At 44.9% G+C, this 19,000-nt stretch overlaps 1 long non-coding RNA gene across 1 annotated transcript in view; it reads left to right on the top strand.

Moving 5' to 3' along the window:
• The window catches only part of LOC143302865 (uncharacterized), a 263,160-nt gene that overhangs the window by 82,364 nt on the left and 161,796 nt on the right, over positions 1-19,000 (top strand). The window contains exon 2 of the long non-coding RNA XR_013058692.1: positions 2,161-2,287. This is a non-coding gene — a long non-coding RNA (uncharacterized LOC143302865). The remainder of the gene's footprint in view (positions 1-2,160; positions 2,288-19,000) is intronic.

Here is a 19,000-nt window from a genome sequence, read left to right as displayed (position 1 = left end):
CCTAATCCTGCTAATCGTAAGTACCTGTTAAATAAATCGCAAGATGAATGATAGCTCAAGTAGGAAAACAGCGAAATATTCTAAGGGAAGATATATAATACGGAAATCTACTAATTTTCCCCTTCTCTGACTTTGTTGCGAAATAGTCGTGCTCTCATAAACTTCTAGGCAAAATTCAACGGCACAGGCGCGCTATATTCGGTGAAAATATCGCGGTAACCGTGGATTATTAGCTGACACGCACGCGAAACCGCCGTGCATGCCGCGTCGCTGCTTGTGTACACGGCATTATGCGCCGCGATCGACGTAGAGCCGCGGCATCCGAGAAAACGAGCGAAGGTAAAGGAGGCTGCCGGTCTCTACGTGACGGCATCTAACTCGGCATTCGGTACACGGGGTTCAGAGGCTTCCCTTGTTCCCGGCTATATATGTATGTACTTGCAGCCGAGGATTTCGTGTAAGCGTTTCTGAAGTGACTTACGCCGCATCGACTTGGCAACGCGACCGATCGCGGCCGATCGATGCGTCGCGCTGTCGGTCTGAAAGCTCGCCTTTTACGCTGCAAATTTCACGTGCTGGGATTTAACGAGCCGAACGACACGCTCAAACTTTATCTTCTACTCCATTGATCGGAGGATCCGCGTGGAGATACGACCGAGAATAATTTGAACAAAGACCTACTACAAGTTGAATTCCGTTTCTTTTTCGATAGTTATTCGGCGGAATAAATATTGATAGACTAGCGTTGAAATTAATGTTACGCTTTTTTTATGATTAAGTGGTTAGATATAATTATCAATGGCCGTACAAGGAAAGAAGAATTTCTTGTATTTATTCGAATTAATAATAACAGATGCTACGAAGTATCGTATTTGGAAGCAAATTCTCCGAATGCTCTCCCTTATCGTATTTGTGCGATATTTTAATCGTACCAACTTTTCTACTTCAGAATTTCCGCAAAATTCCGTAATAAATCAGTCGATTCTCTGACACTAACATCCTTATTCCAAGAGTAATACGTTTCCTCGATAACAATAAGGATGGACACAATAGAGAAGATAAATCAAACTATCGAATATGGAGCACGAACCGATCGTGGATATTTCTTTTCAAGATCGAATATTTCAATCAACCAGAATCCGTAGTATAGCAGCAACGTTACGATATCTATCTCCTAATCTCTTGAATAATCTAGCATTGACGTCTGAACAATATTTGTCAGTTGGCTCTGAATTTCACGTGGAACGCGCGTGTTATGATTTGTCAGTCACGGCACGACGTTTAATCGTGCTTCGATACAGCCTATCCACGATGTTTCATTGACACGATTTACCAACGTAGGCAGTTCGTCTCGCGTGCCAAGCAGTGGACATGCTGGATCAAAACTTATCAGATGTTCTTGAGAGGTGGACGACGCGTGACACGTTGAAACGTTCGAATGCCGGCTAAGATGAAAGAAAACCGGAAGGGGACGATTCGATCGTGCACGTTGTGACGTTCCGGAGTCGACGCACGTCCAGCGATCGATCGAACCTGCTTTCACTTTTGTCCATCGTTCCGATGTCATCGACTCATCGTCGGCCACGTACTCAGAAACCGGTCGCCACGGATCTAGCTTCTTATTTTTATTCGCGAAAATAGCCCTTTGTTAACTTACACCGGAACCACGATCGCTTTCCTCGAATTGCCTCGTTCCGTTCTCGATCTTTTCTACGATCTTCGACCAAAAGAAACCGCTGAAACTGCCGAAATCGAACTGTGGTAATTCTCGTATTCAGCGGAAGAATAGATACCAAACAGAATGCTCGACAATTCTTAATCAGAAGTACAATGACCGATTCCGTCTTTCATACAAATGCATAACTGATAAGTCCTACATTTTTATTTTCTCCCTTTTTCCTTGTTGTCGTAATAAGAGCATAAGCGTTTTGAATTATGCTAAGTGTTACGATATTTAATACCACAAATTCATTGTTTTCATCGGCAGATACAAAGGTATTACGAGAAACCCGCGAGCTTTAACTTGTTTACAATTATTCTCATTGTCAGTTCAGTAAACCAACCATAGAATTTTAAACAATAATTCCGTAGTCTTTAAACAGAGGAATTAACCGTTTTCACGTTCCATTCTCTGCATTACGCTTACCGTTTCTGTTGTAGACGTCCGCGTGACGAGCAGCGAACAAAAGTGGGCATTGTACAAGAGAATGCAAGCCAGCGAACGAGAAAAGTGCCATCGACGTCCACGCAACTGGCGCAACCAGGCGCCACGTCCCGTTTAGTCACGGTATGTTTCTTCATTTACACGAAGACCGAATTGCCCCTTTTTCTCCCTGTTCTTCGTTCTATTTAACGCGATTCGCTTCTCCTTTGGAATATCGGATTTTATGGGGCGCGATCGTTTGAAAACTGGTCGGTCAGAACCAGCTAATTGTTGCTTCGTCTGTTCGCTGGGTGATTCTCTGGAAACAGAGGTCGTACGAATACAACGAAACACGGTGCGCGCTACAGCGAATCGTTCGATAGTAAATTACGATTAATTCCTTCGTTAGGAACGATCGTGATCAAAGGGCATCCAGCCGAACATGGTTGTCGCGGGAGCAAAGCTTCACGATCCTCGGCTTCGCATTAAAACGTTATAATTACCGACGCTACGGGAACAATACCAGTGTTATTAAGCCTCGATCGTATCCATAACGCGATGGGCGCCAGCTTTAATGCTATACTTGTTTCTACGAGTGGAATGTCGTTTCAGATTCTATGGGATTGTTGTAATATTCTCTTTCGAGTCATTGACTCAGGATTTTTTTTATGCTTTCATCGGGTAGAAATCATTTTCAAAATTGAGTGTTGTAACAGTTAAATGGCACTAACTAAGATCGAATATATTATATTACACAACATATAGCTTGATACGAAGATGTCAGAGTATTCAGAAATTTTATGCCATTATTGTATTATATTATATCACGTCAAACTATTAAAATATTTATCAATTTCGAAATTTCTCAAATTCCCTTCGTTTCAATATCGACACAATTTCTATAACGTTGCCACCTACCTATTATCGTATTATCACTAACGTTCGATGATTTCGAATATATATTACCTTTGACACGAAGATGTTGGAGTATTATTTTAGAAATTTCAATGGGTTAGTAAATTTCATCAAATAAATAAATATATCACGATATTCAAATTTCTGAAATCTCCGTCTCGAACAAAAAACCTGCCTCGCGAGTTAATTGCCATCTGGCCGAGTGATTTGAGGCCGAAAGCCGGGAAAAGAGCACGAGAATGATCCGGACGTGCCTCCTCGGTATGAATCAGGATTAGTCTCTCCGTTAGACAGGACGATGATTTAAGGATGCCCACGCTAACCGGGAATAGGACGAGAATAACGCATCGCTTGTCGGTATAGGCGCGTGCACGTACACGGATTTCGGTGAGCTTCGGATCCCGCGGGCGAAATAAAACAGCGGCGAGAAGGAGATCGTAATGGTCGAAACGAGAAGCGAGGGCGGCGCCTTCTTATCAAAACACGGGTCGCGTTTAACGTTATTTATTGGTTATTAAGCTGATCGCGAGATCTACGTTCCTACGGACTTTCCGCTTTCAGTAGAACGACGCTAGCTATTTCGTTATTTCGCCTTTGTCGCGTGTGATCTACGATGTTGCACGAGCTTCAGGTTAGATTCCTAGACGATAGAGCGGTGATTAACGCGAGGATTAACGGAACCCAGTTGTAGAATTATGCGAAGAACCTAATCAAGACTTTCTCATAAATTTCAATCGTGAACCATAATGAACGTTGAGTCGAACACGGATTACGGGAATATTTAATATCCCCTTTTCTCATTCGATATATATGTCGTTGGCGACAGGTTTTCGTCGCGATTTCACCTATATCGAGTATTTGCCGTGAAACCCTGTCGACTATTCCGCTGTGCCGTGTTGCGCAAGGTATTTAGCGGGGTCCAATACCTTGTTCGAGTTTCTTGGGTATAGAAAAACGCGATGCGGTAAAAAGAGTAAAAGAATACGCGGCATCGATACGGGACCGGTAAGCAGCCGAGGACAGACAAGTGGTCTGGAAATTATTAATAAAGCGGGCCGGTATTGAATGGACGTTTCAGATTTACCAGTTACGTCGAACTAACGTCGACGATCTGAATAATTTGTTCGTTAATTAAAAAAGTTTATCGTGACCTGAACAACACCTCCTTGCCTGGTCGCTCGTCCGAAAGCTTCGCGGTATTTAGCCGCGTAAACGAACAGGCTGGGGGCTACGCAACGTGTATTCGGGCTTAATTGAACCAGCCCAGAGGGTTAGTTTGTACTCTCGAGTCCTCTCTCTTCCCCGATTTCCCTTCCGCTCGTTCTCGGTCCCTTTCGCTCTTCCCACCTCCAGCCTCTCTTCTCCTTCTCCGCTTTTTTCGCGGCAGTATCGTTAAAAGTTAAGCGTTGTCACGGCCTACTCCCCTCATCGACGTCTCTCGCAATCGTCTCTCGTCGACGTCGTCGTATTCGTCGCTGCCGTTTGATCCTCCGAGTATTTCTCCCCGCGTAAATCGAGCTTAAGTTCATTAATTTTACCAGGCTTTCGTCCGTTTCGGGGCGAAATCGTCTCGACGTCGAAAGGATTAAAATTGCTGCCTGCAAGCATCCTCGATGGCCGAGCTAAACGTCAAGTTACAATTAACGTTGAAGTGGCCCGACTATCTCGCTTCTCTTTCTCTCTCTTTCTTCCTATTTCTCTCTCTCTCTCTCTCTCTCGCAATCAACTTGAGCAGCGCAGTTTGCCACGATGTTGTTCTCTGGCTGCCGGGCCCCGAGATCGTTCGTCGCGTCGTGTTCCCCGATCCTTCAGGAAGCCACGATGAAATCCATGGCGAAGAAAGCCGAACGCGAGATATTCGCGGAAGTGAAAGCGAGCCACGGAAGATCCTACCGGAGGTAAGATCACGAGCGTGGTTTCTGCTCTCTTAATTAGCCATCCCGAACCTATTCTTGCGAATTCAATGAGACTGACGATTCAGAATAACGCTGCAAGACGTTATTGAAGCCGTCTCCAGCCATTGTTTCACCGGAATGAATTTATTGAAATTACATTATTCAGCCCCTTTGCTTCGATCCATTCATCTCGACGCCGGTGGCCCGCTATAGATATTAAACGAATTCATTTTACTGCCACTTCTTTTCGTTGTGATTTTACATTGAGAATTACTAGACAATACGAGCAGTTTTAAAGAGCATTCGTAATGCGTGTTTCACACTTGCAGGTAACCAGTAACGATACAAATCGCGAATAATTGTTTCTTAATCATAATGTGTCGATTATCGAGATTCGAACGAACCCGTGCTTCGTCCTCGACTGAAATTATAATTGTTATTCTCTCGATGTATTTTAACCGACTTCATACTGTCGTAATTTGCGACACAATTTGAACGAAATAGAATCGCATTGTTCCAGAGATTTAAATTTAGTGCGATTGTCTTCGTTTATCGACACTCGATATAATCGAAAATTCTGAAAACGATATTCGATTAAAAAACCAAACGAAGACAACGAAGTGTTCAGATAATCACTATTTCAGAGAGCAGTTATGAGTACTAACTGCATTTTCAATGTAATACATTAGGATTACTTGGAGCTTAGCTGCAAAAATTGTTGGAAGCTAACGCGAGATCAGGAAGAAAAGTTTGAAGCTGAAGATCCGGGCTCGCGAAGACTCGAGTCTTCTTTCTGTCGAGTCCACTGTGTCTCCGTCGCTAATTCGCTTCCGCCCGTTCGAAACTTCTCGCGAAAGAGGCATTGTGCTAGGATACGCGAACTTCTAACCAGGCCGGACGCATCTACGATCAGAATTCGTCTTTGCGCACTTTGCCCGTTTCCGTTCGAGTTTCTGCGCGAGCTCGAAGCACACCGCCAACCGCTTTCGAGACTTCGGGACTCCTTTTTACCGCGGAATACCACGGACAGGATTTCCTCGCGTTACACTCTGCGCTCTCGAAACTTTCGTCAGCATTATATCTCCTGTAATTGCAAGAAACTAGGAGAATAAGAAAGCTTGGAGAAACTTTTTGAAAAAGAGACAACAGACAATTCGCGCTTTTTCTTTTGTGAAACTTACGATTTTCTTCCAACAGAGATTCCACTTTTATATTGGGTTAGTACAGTCGTTCCTCTGGCTTTCGTACTGCTTCAAACGTCGATACGAAAGTATCTATATAACTTCTAGCTTCTTAAAAATTGAAAATTGAAAGCGAACAATTGAATGGAATAGCATGTTCGAATGATCTCGAACGGCTACCAAATAACTTTCAATGCCTTTCGTATAACTCTGAATAATATTCGAACGATCTTGAATAATTTCGAAAGAATTCTCAACTATCTTTAAATAACCTTCCAAATGATTTTTAAAAAGCTTGGATCAGAAATGCTAAAACTTTGTGACTCGATATTCCGCGTAAAATAGTCGTCGCGTTTCCTTTGACATTTCTAAGTCATATAGAAACGCAGACGGAGATACAACCAGTCGATCGAGATACTGGTAGTTTTATAATTCATCGAGGAATAGTGTTCTCTCGTCGGAATTACATCTAGCCGGGGAATGTAAATGTAATAAAACCGTGGATTCGCGGATCTTACAACTTTTAATAAGAATCCCCTGTTTGAACGCGCGCCGCTGCCGCATCGAGTTATGATTATTCCTGAAGTTATTTCCAAAGTCTCATGAATATGGAGACCCGTCGATGTGAAAGTTGTCGCGATAAGCAAGGAACTTTAACGCGAGCGACGGAACAGCAACGGAATGCCGAGCGGAACGGCGAACTTCAAAACATCCTGGTCACTCATAACGCGAAACGTTTCACGCTTCAGGCTGAAATAATGTCCGGTGAAATTGCACGCCACCCTTGCTTTCGTAAATAAGATCGGATTTCACGAATAAGTCGCCTGCAACTGAATTCGAGTCTCGTGGAACGCACACTGCCGCTCGTATATCAGAGCGTCACATCGATCGTAACTAATGGTAGTTTCCTTCCGATCTAGTAACTCTTCTGAAGACGTAAAAAGACGATCTGACCGTTTCCAGCAGCGGCAAATTAATCCTCATTCACGTTACAAAATTGCCCCTGTTTAGTTATCTTAATCAAGCTCGCTGTCGTAATCGCGAGGTTAGAACCAGATCGTAACCATAATTCCATAAATACGTCGAAATTAACAAGCTTGCGCTACAACGAGGCGCACACTGTTAAAGGAAGCGGTAGCTCGAGGCGCGTCAAGAATCAACGCGTTCGAGGAAGTCGTCACAATACAGGAAGCAGAAAATGGAGTCGGTCGGTGCAGCAGCAGCTGCACGAGCGAGTGCGGTGCGGAAAGTAACGTCTCGGAGAAGGAAGAGAGACGGAGGGTTGAGAGAGGAGAGAGCGTAGCGGCGACAAGGTGCAAGAAAGAAAGAAGAGAAGAGAAGCTATGACCGGCTAAGGAACGAGGCCAAGAAACGGACGAAGGAGAGTTTTAAGAGACTGCGAACACGGGGTTCCCGCTGCGAACGCGAGCTACCCGCGCTTGGGTGGCGCGTATGCAGCATAGGCGTAATGGGGCAACTTGTCAGCTACCGCGGCTCGTCCGTCAGAGGACGGAAAGGTACACCGTGCACGCTGGTATACGCCGGCATAGAGCAGAGTATACGTACTCGGAGAGTGAGCGACCGCGCGCGCTTCGCCCTTTTTCCTAGGCGTCGTCGTTCGTGCGCTCGTGTGCCTTCCCGCTCGCTCTTCCCACCTCCGTCCGCGTTGCGAGTTTGTATTCACGCGAAGATATAGAGGCCGGTACGAGGAATCGGCGCTTGATATCCTGAACACGTAGCGCGACTCGCGACTCGTCGAAGAAAGCACGAGCAGATGAGCGCAGCCAGAAGAAACGGAGAGTTGAAAGAGGGACACGGGGCCGAGGAGGGGAAAGGGACGTGGTATCCGAGAGGGCCGACACGCTCGTCCCATCATGGATTACGTTTCGCTCCCCATAAGCGCGAGCTCACGCATAAACAACCTACTACCGGTCTTAAACATGTCCCTGGACCGCGGCGCGGGCAACCGCCGCGCGCGTACTTCTGTGTTCACCGTCACGGGAAGTCTTAACGAGCCGATTGAGCCTCCTATGACTCCGTCTCGATTCGTTCGGCTCGCGGGATTTGCTTTGTTGGACAGCGCACGCTCCACGCGGAACACGTTAGTCGTCTCGGTTGGACGATGTGCTCGGATTGCAGGCAACGCCGATTTCGGTCTCTGCGCGAACCTCCGAACCTCTTTTTCCCATAGGATATCTTACTTACTGCGCGTCTCGTTGGTTTAGGCGCATGGAGAAGAGTTATAGGGTCGAAACTTCCTCGTTCGGTCGTCGATACGCGGCAGCGGCAAGTGTGTCCGACCGGGTCGGGCGAAATCTACCGTGGCAGGTTGCAACGATGCAGTTCGATTGCAAGGACAGATTCGTGTACGATATACAGAATATGCATAGTATACATTTGATATATTTATTCGTCTATTATTCCAATTTTGTTATCTATATAAAATACTAGGAGTACTAAGAATCTTTAAATGCCCAGTGTGTATCGCAATTTACTAAAGTATTTCATTAAATAGAAATAACGTCTTTCACGTGTTTTTGCTACATAAAGTTTTATCGACCGACGTGTCCAACTATGGCTGTTACGATCCACTGTGCGCGGTGTTCGTAGATTCAGTTCGCAGAGACCACGATGGTACGTCCTTTTAATTAATCAACACACTCTATTGCTGCACATAAAAGGATTACAACGAGTCGCTAATCACTGATCGCTATAAATCTTGCAATCCTTCCATGCCTCTGTTTCGAATACAACGATACTTTTTATAACTGCACGCCAGACCTGGACACTTCGCTTAATCACACAGAATCGCGGTAACGGCGGCAATTAATTGAACGTTCACGCGCGGCTGTCACATAATTTGGTGTAACTTTCGAACGCGGCGACGTTATCGTGACACCGGTTGAAACGTTAATTTATGCCACAGGCCAACTCGGAAACGCAAGAAAACGTAAAGCGCAACGTCACGTATTACGTGCGACCGCGATATTACGCGCGGTCTTAATTAACCGGCCCCGATAGATCATAATCTTATAAATCGTAATTGAATTAAACGACCGCCGACGTAGCCGCACCGCCACGAGAAACGACGATGTTTCCACTTGATTTATATACTTTACGTACGCGGTTCCGGTTGTTTAACGTTGAAATTATCGACCACGCCGAGACTGCCCGTTGGCCACCAGGAAACGTTCCATTTCCACCGTCCCGCGTCTGTATTCTGTCCCTTTTTCCCCTTCCTCGTTCTCTCTTCTGTTTTTATCGCTCTGTTCCTTTCTGACCGCCGATCGACAATTACCCGATTACGATCGGCACAGTCAGTCAATAACGCGCCCGCCCGTTTGCATTTCCATAATTCACGGAGGTTTCGCCCGCTTCAATGCACCATCGCCATCGTCGCGCTCTTTCTTAAACTTCCACCGGCTGCAGCTGCAACCAGCCCGCACCTGGGACTTCCACGGATATACATAACTCGGAATAGCGCGAACCGAACGATACCTCTCAACGCCTTTCAGGCGTACGCTTTTCCCCATCGTGTTTTTAACTGCCTCACTTTTACTGTCACCGGAGTTTCACCGTTTATTCGTCAATTTTTAATCGGACGCATTTGTCGTTTTGACGGTTACTCTCGTCAATATTTTGCCGTCCAGGTGCGCTCTTCATTTTTTAATTCGTCAGGCAAATTCTTTTTGCTACGAGTTTCCGCTTGCGAAATGACATTCGTACCTTCTAATTTCAACGTTCTTAATTACCTATAGATAAATTTTTACACCTTGCGTATGATACAAATTTTAGAAAGAATTTGATCGTATAATTTCTGAAAATCTCCGAAGTGCGTAAAGCTATAGTCCTTAACTCTTGGCAACAAAATCTTAATTCTTAAATATAATTGACCGTTCAAGAGGCAACATCTTAATTTAGCTGCCTTGGCACACAAGGGTCCGCTGCGAACATAATCGATAAGGACAAACACGTGAAACCGCGTGAGTCGAAACTTGATTTAGCCAGGCACGAACGGTCGTTATCGGATTTATGCAAAAACACGCGACCGTATCTCATTAATAACCGAGCCGAAGGCGTCCGATCGACCAAGACGCTACAGGTTTATTTATTTTTCGAAACCAGACGACGATTACAAGGATTATAGACTATAACAGGACGACTCGCGCTCGATTAATTCTCTCGCGGTTTAACTCGATCGTTTCGTGGTTCGATCGCCGAGAAATCATCGTTATTCCAATTCCATGCAGCTTTGTAGCGTCTTTTTCTCACCCTTTTCATCCTCGGCCAATGAAACTTTATAACGGGTCCATGCCGACGTTAATTGACGTATCGTGTCGTAATGCGGTTACGCTGTTATCTCTGCCCACTGTGAGCCTGATATTGCATTAGCGAGTTGATCTTTCATCGTCGACGAGTTTTCTGTGCCCTGCTCGACGACCGCCCCAGGGATATCGCTCGCCGAGATGAGAACGGATAAACCGGAATACAACGGCCTTGGGAAACGTGACTTCACCGTTGGCGATTAGACGTTTACGTTCGTTTGTCTTTTTATCGAATAAGACCAACGGGGTGAGTTGTTTTCATCGACGTAGGATTAGGATCGAAGATCGATCGGTCGCTCGTATCGTGAGAAATCGACGTATATTATATTAAGATTCGAGTCTATTAATCTTTGCGTATACGAAGTTGTATACGTAAAGAGTATTTTATTTTCACACGTTTAATATGATTCCGCGATAGGCTGATTTGCTGGTTTAATACATATTGCTAAAGGCGAGTACAAGTCTGAAGTTCTAACGAGAGTACCATCAAGTAGAACTTAAAAGTTAAACGACACGTTATTTGCGCCGGCTATCGCGAGATACGACGATATTATTTAAGAATAAAAAGCGACGAGGCTATTTATCGGTGAAAGAATGCTGCTTCATCGAGGATACGACTAGGATTAAAATCACGAGCAAAATTCTCGTAAAATCTATCGTTCTCCGAAGAAGCTGGTCAAACTGGTATCGTTCGTATTTTCTGTCTATAATTCGTCGGTATCGTTTCCACGATTTCTCTTTGGGAAAATCGTTCGCCAAACTATATTCTAACTTTTCTTCTACTCGTACATAATCGCGCGTTTAAACGCACGACTATCGGCAAACCGCTATACTTTCTTGCTAAATGAAAAAAGATAACCACGAGATAATTCAATAATTACGCTTCGACGAAACGATGATCATCCCCGATGAACGTCGCTTTCAATTAGTTTACTCGTTAAACTGCCATGCAAAATCTATCCACGCGGTGGTAGCTGTCCGTGATGGTCGAACGAGCGGTATAAACATCGCATCAAGGACGTAAGATTTATAAATCGTCGGCTTTTATTTCGAGTTAAGTCTGCTTTAGGAGTTGTCCCATTAGGCCAGCTTCCCTCATGCTGAACGTTCACCGCGCCTTTACTGGCATCACGTGCACGAGGATAGATTATGCGGCTCTTCGCGACTTCTAAATATCTTATTAAACAGCGTCCCGACTGTCTATTAAGTCCCGTGTGTCTTCCTTCCTTTCGTTTTTTTTTTCTGCCATCGACATCGGACTCCATGAAGAGCTATCATCTGAATATACATAGTGACTCGCATAAGTACCTCAACACTTATCCCGGGAAACTTACACACGTCCTTATTTCTCAATGAGGTATTTTTTTTTTTTTTTTGTATTTATCGACATTTCATGTTCATCGTAGTAAAATTTTGTATTCATACGAAAGTACTGATAAATTTTGTACTAATACGAATTGAATGTAAATTACGAAATACAAAGTTCATCGAAGTGCTTCAGACTAACATACGTGGACTTCACCGTGATGCTAAGTATGGATTTTTATTTTAACGACTTTAATTAACATGTTGCTCGGAGCGAGCGCATGTTTCCTATATGTTCGTTTACAAAGTTGCAATACGTTTAGCCACGCAATTCCCGCTTCTAGCGCAATATTCTTCCATTCTAACAAATTGCTATCCACACTGTGAACCCACGGGCGTCGAGTCGGTACCGCGAGACGCCTTCTGGTATCTTCGTCCGATCCACGAATCTTTTCCTTTCTACTTCCCTTTCGTAGTCCTGACAACCAAGTTGACTCCTATTTCCTCTTCGCCGTTGCAACACACGGAACTGTCAGCGTTGCAAATCTGGCGAGCTTGCGCGCGAAAATAAGCGGTCACGCGAGATAACCGAAGCACGAAGGAGACAGGATGAAGTTAAACGAAACCACGATCGGCCTGCTCGAACCGTCGGATGTCTATTACTTCCAACTTCTTCCGTAACTTCGTCGGAAATTTTTCACGCTGAGAACGAAGTTTAATCGAAAGTCTTCGCTATTATTTACCTGTACGTTCTAGTTGGCAACTGCGTTTTCTAAGAAGATGTGCATTTGCCATATTCGTAAGTACAACAGCTGCAGTTATGGAAATTACGATCAAGAAGTGATTCGAGGGATAATTCGAAACAACTCGAGGTCTTCAAAGACTTACCACTTAGAAAATCACAAAGTAATCGAGAAAACCTTATATCAAGACCAGAAACACTTGTAATAACGAATATCATGATCGAAATATATAAGAGATAATTAAAAGTGACGACTGGTTCACGGCAAATGATAGTTAAAAATGTAATCGTCCTCGAAATGTCACATACGTGGTTTAAAAAAATCCGAGAATAGTTATCCTTGTCGTCTTTATTTTTATGCTTTTCCCTTGCCTTTCTAAGTGCCGGTGATGATAAAATCTTAATAATCGTCTTAAAGTCAATCTTGACATAAATTTTATCAAACCCATAGAAATTGTTGGCTTCTGTTCACTCGATTGGCGCAATAAAACCATTCACGGTATCGCTGTATCATCAAATATAAAAAATCTTCCTTCTCTGTTATCTTGCACCGTTATCAACCCCGCGGAAAGGCTTCGTCCTGCTATCAAGCTTTCACGACCGCTAATACGCGGGTTCCTATGTAATCACCGAAGCACGAGCATGAGTGTGCCAGAGATACTCGTCATTAGCACGGGCCCGAGTTTACGATGTGCGACTTTCATTTCGCTGCGTCTGTCCGGACGTTTAATGCTTGGTCCGTTGCTGGAAATTCGACGAAGGGCGACTTGGTTCCTTTGATTTCAGCCGGTATAAAACACGACTTTAAACTCGAACCAGCGAACCGCGACCGTATTCCTCGCGAATATAACGAAGAGCCCAATGGAACGGGACGTTGCTGGAATTCGCTTAGCGTAATTAGCGAACCGCATGGCGGTTTGAAACGGCGAGATCCTCAATTAGCGTTTTCCTTCTCTTTAGAATGGGCTGCGAGTAATCGTGAATCATTCACGGAAGGTTCATCCGTGATGCTGTCTCGAAACTTTGCGGACGGACGAACCTGGTCTGACAGCCGATGTTCCGCGACGCGACGCGTCTCAGCATCGTAAATACCGGCTTCGAGACGAAGTAACGGACGTGTGTTCTCTTGAACTCTACCATCCCATAGGATACAAGAGTCTTAGGTTATACGCGCAACGTGCACGTCAACGTGTCTCCCGAAATTCAATTTTAACGTAGACGAGCCAGATACAGGTGGCTGATGAAGTTATTAGAAGACCCGCGGAATTATCTACGTTTGTTCAATGTAGAACGATAACTCGTGAGATGGATAATTGTGATTGTAAGATTGTAAGAAAGGGCAATGGTGTCTGAGTCATTTACTGTGTCAACGAAGTACACTTGCGCGATGTGTCTAATGCAAATTGTCTTTACTGCGCGTCCTCTCAGTCTTGAACGATTTAATTGGTCACAATGAAGCTACTCGATACTCGTTCCATTGCAATTACGTCGTGGTAATTCCTTGTACTAATAGCTTTTAATAGACGATTCTTTCTGCGTGCTATGACTAGTTAAACTCTTATATTTAACTATTAATTACCGAATTCGCCATCAATCCTCGAATCGATTTTTAATTAAAACATTCGAACGTTCATTTCAACGATTAGATTTATAATGGAGGAACATAGAGAGAAATTTGAATAAGATATCCATTCAGTCAGTTTCTAATTAAAATACAAGAACACTCCCGGGAAGACTTCGCGTGGCAAGTCAAGGTTGCGTCGATAGCGACGAAATAAATTTCGCAACCATAGAAGAGAGCATCGTTGGAACGCGTAGGAAGCCGTCGACGATCGATAATTTCGTCCTGAAAACACGAAATTCGCGGCGATACCGCGCGTTATTAGTGGAAGCGCGATGAGGCTCGCCGGTTTCATGAAATTTGATACCGTCGCGAAAACTTTTGTTAAAAGGGAGACGGCCCGTTGTGCATCGCTATGTTATGTTATTAATTACGAGCAACGAAGTAGCGAGACGTCTTCCATGTACGTCCAAGCCGTGCGGCTGAGCGTAGAAATTCCGATACGCTGCCGTCTAACCAACGCACCACGCTCGTATCGAATTTCAATTATTTATCGGGAACTCGCACTAATTGCAGCCGCACGGCTGTTTCCGCAAGAAGCAGCCGCTTCGTCTTTCTGCCCAGGTAGAACCAGAGGAACGCCGTACGCATCCCCTCATCGCCGAGGCAAGAACTAACACGTCACGACAGACGAGGGTCCTTGGAAGTCGACACCGGGCTACCTTGAGACGCGAAAACCAGCATCGTATAGGAAGGGAGTACTGCGCGCCGTGAATACTCTCGGCAGCCTTGTATACCGGGTGGATCTGGCCAATTTGTTGATTGCTTAGGAGGTGATTGTGGTATATTGCGTTTAGAAACGACGTTACGACGAAGTAATCCTTTATCAACCGTACGATATTAAATAATTTAGTCCATATGATTCATAGTTTATATGTTCATATACGCACGAAAATATTCGAAGATTCAAGAAGATTTTTATGTATAGTACATTGTATATACAAAAGATTTGGAAATTGTATCAGCGCTTTAACGAGACTCAACTGTCATGATTGTATTAGTTATCATACATATGTATAGAACGTCGACAGCAGTGCAGTATAAAACCGCGATTAGTTATTGGGTGTGAAAATTATAAATTAGAACGAGAAGTATATCAGATATGGAGATTTGTGAGCTGAGATAATTCTAGGTATTAGAAAAGTAATGAGCTGGTGCAAATTGCACCTGCGAGGAAAACTACAGACAGGATTAAAGTTCGATAAAAGTGATTATTCACTAATAACGAGACCGAGGCTTGGCAAATACGTGCATATCGGCGTATTGCATAACAGAGTTTCTTCGGAAGATTGCAAGGCTTAGTAGATATTAATTCAGTCGAATCTACAAGGTACTATTTTTGTACTCGGTTTCATACATGCTCGTTACGATCTCCAATTAAATCATTCACACGGCTAATATTAAATTATCGCAGACGCCAGTCAACGATACACGTCGATCTCTATTACGATCGTTCCACGTCCTCGATCTTAGCTGCAAAGTTTCTACGATACGCAATACACCGTTCGCAATTATCTTCACGCAACACTACGTTCACGCGATGCGCCTCAAATTCCAACTTTAACTGCGTCAATTTGCAACAAATCGTCTGTACCGACGTATTATCTTCTAAATGTTGATTCGCGTTTCGCATTCGAACGAACGCCAATTGTACGGTGTAAAAACGTTGAGCCATCGCATCGTCTTGAACGACACGGTTGCAGATAACACCTGGTTGGAATACTAATCGATCAATTTCAACCGGGGTATTTTTAAACGTTGGCCGCAAAAAAGAAAAAAAAACAAATCGAAAGCCAGACCTACTCAGTGGCGCTTGGTTTTTTCTTACGAGCGCGCGTCGTCCACTGTCGAAATTATAATTCGAACAGGTTATTGCTCGCGGTGGAGATCGGTTGCGCGCGGTATCCCAAATACGATTCCCCGATACGTACACGGATAACGGATTGAAGATGCCACGATAGGATTGGTGGATCACCGGGCACGTGGGTGGAAACGTCATCCTCGAAGCCGTAGGTATCGCCAGCTGCCAAGACTCGGACGTACGTACTTCAGAAGCGCCGTGAAAACCGGATTAATCTTAACCAATCGGCCAATACATCGAACCGTTCGAACTGGGACCGGATTACGCGCATACGTTTTGCCTCGTATTTTTTGTCTCTCGTAATCTAAATCGGCGTCGATCGTATACGAGTTTAATGCGTTCCGTTCAACGGGCCGATCGATTCGCCAAACCGCTGTACCACCGTCACGGATGATCGTTCGCGCAAATTCACACGAAACAAACGTTTCGTCGAACTTAATTAATGTATGGAAATCAAGCATACGTCGAATGTTTTACCGTGTGTATATCGTGTCAAGATATACTTCTGTATAAGTCACGGGACGTTTGCTAATTTTAAACATAAGCTATAATAAACAGGCGTGTAGTAATAAAATTCTTGAAACTTAATGTAACGTAGATTGCAGATATTTATGTAAATTTATATTTGCATTTTGATAAATTCAACGAAAGAAAGTGACGTTAAAGCAGAAATTGATCTCACAATGGATAATTATGATTCCGTATAATTTTACAGTCTTAAATTATTCATAAATTCATGAAAATCCACAGACTGTTCGTAATGCACGCGGTTAATAAGTACTAATTTCATTTCGTAATTACAACATCCATTTATACATTTGCCAAGTATACTAATTGAAAGTGTTCCGTGACTTATAGATGGTAGCGTACGTACGTACGGTAAGTGAAATCTCCGTTCAATTGCATAGAGAAGTTGCGGAAGCGTCGAGCGCGGCTAATTTCAATTCCATCGACGCGATATCTGGCTTCGAACCGGGCGTTCAGTGATCACATCAGGCGACCCCGGTACTCCTCGCGATACGATCCTAACGGTAATAGAGGCAACAAAGCGCAACTAGTCTCGATCGTGGAATCGCGAGTCTCTTTCTCTATCGCAGGTATATCGGCAATAATAAAGTCGTCACGATCGCGATAGAGGAAAGCGGAGAGAACGGGAAGACCGGCGCGATTCATCGGGCACGAGCCGCGTCTTCCATTCATCGACGCTGTTCTTAAGCAACGCTCGGCTACGTGTATACGCGCGCATCAACCTGTAGCCTCGATCTCGCAATAATTGCGTCCGCGAAATGAACCAAAGGCACGTGCTCCCTTCGAACCAGTTCCACCGTTCACCAAACGATCACACACGCGTCCAACTCGAAGCGTGGTTGGTTCGGTTCGCGGTTATTCCCTTCGATCTCGAAACGAGAGAAGCTGACTAACCAGGCCAGCAGCCAGTCGGCTAGCGCAAACCAGAGCTTGTACGAAGGCCGATGCAGCGTGGCACATTTACCTATAATCTATGGACGCGTTCCCGCGATGCCGTAATAATTGCACTCGCAAGGAGGCATCCAGCCGGTCGAGGAAGGAAGTCTTTGTTGCGGCCAGGCGAACAAGACCGGTACGCTGCTATCTCTAGCCAAGCTGGTAAAGCAAGGAACGAAGCAACGGTCGGCGAGTAAGGCTTGCACGGTGAACGCGTTGCATTCTAGCAATGGCATGCTGCCGAGGTTAATTGTATTGGCTCTCTCGGCCTCATTCTCATTCAATCGTGATCATTACCCGCCGAGAGCATCCTCCTACGTGTCACTCACACGTTTCATCGGCCCGGTATACGTACACGCCCAGCTATAGAATAGTGTGGGAAGGTTCCCTTAGCCTCGCATGGCATACTCGGCCAGTAACGTATATGCTTCGATTATCGCGGTCACGCGTGTGCGCGTGTTGGTGCGCATCCATGCGCGCGTTAAGCATAGGCGAGCGGTGGTCGCGTACACATCTTCCAGCTCGTTGTGTCCACGCCGGATTAACTAACGAACGTACGAATGTGCATGCACGTTCCTCCTCTGTTCCGCCTCTATCGATACAAATTAATAGCATCTCCACGCCAGGCCGAGCCACGATTGGTAGGCGACGCGTTCCATAGGACGGACGCCGAGTCACCGTTGGGAGGTTCTCCTTGCTACTCCACGAGATCCTACTACCGAGATGCAGCCGCGTCGATCGACTCGTGGGCGGATGGATGAAGTTATCCAGTGACGCCCGGTGTCACGGTTCTGCTCGTGCTCGTGGCTGGATGGGAAAAACCGCCAGTCACACGATCACCGAGATTAGCGAAGGTTTTCTCATGCGGAGGTGGAGATCGTTGCATGAAATTGCAGAACTATAGTCTGGGAGTTTGGGGCGTGAACAGAAACGGAGTAATGTAAACAAAGGTGTTTCGTCTAAAAATACGCTGTGCTTGCGGCAAATCGATGCAAATCTGGCAAAGGTAGATCAGTATATATTCTTCTTCCTTCAAACTTCCCGCAACTTTATCTAAAAAAAAAAAAAAAAAAAAAAAAAAGAAAAATACGTTTCCAGAAAACGCGAGACGTTGCCCGAGTGTAAGGCTTCGGAATTTCAATTCGAGGCCCGACAAGATGGCTCCTTTGGTAGAATGCGATTCACGCCGCTGTGAAGAAAAGGATTTCTCTGGATCCTGTCCGAAAATCCGTACTTTATATCCAAGAGGTACTCGCGGTCAACTCGACGTGGGATCGACTAAAACGCATAAATAAGGCGCGTGCGAGCGAACTAGCATTTTCGACGAGCCAAGTCACAGGCGGGTGTCGAACAAGCGTGGTTACCAAGGATTCTGCCTACCGGCTCTCTTCCGACTATCCGGTTCTCGTGCGATGGCGTGGCAAGCTTGTCTCCGCAGGCATGAAGAATCGGCCCAAACACTGCGGGTAGCGAACGAGCCTTGATACGTAGCATTCATAAATCTGCAGGTTTTTCAGCTTTTCCTGAACGGCGGCGACCTTGCCTGCC

The sequence above is a fragment of the Bombus vancouverensis genome, chromosome 6 (assembly GCF_051014615.1).
Source record: "Bombus vancouverensis nearcticus chromosome 6, iyBomVanc1_principal, whole genome shotgun sequence".
Lineage (NCBI taxonomy): Eukaryota > Metazoa > Arthropoda > Insecta > Hymenoptera > Apidae > Bombus > Bombus vancouverensis.
This window is presented reverse-complemented; position numbering and strand designations above follow the sequence as displayed.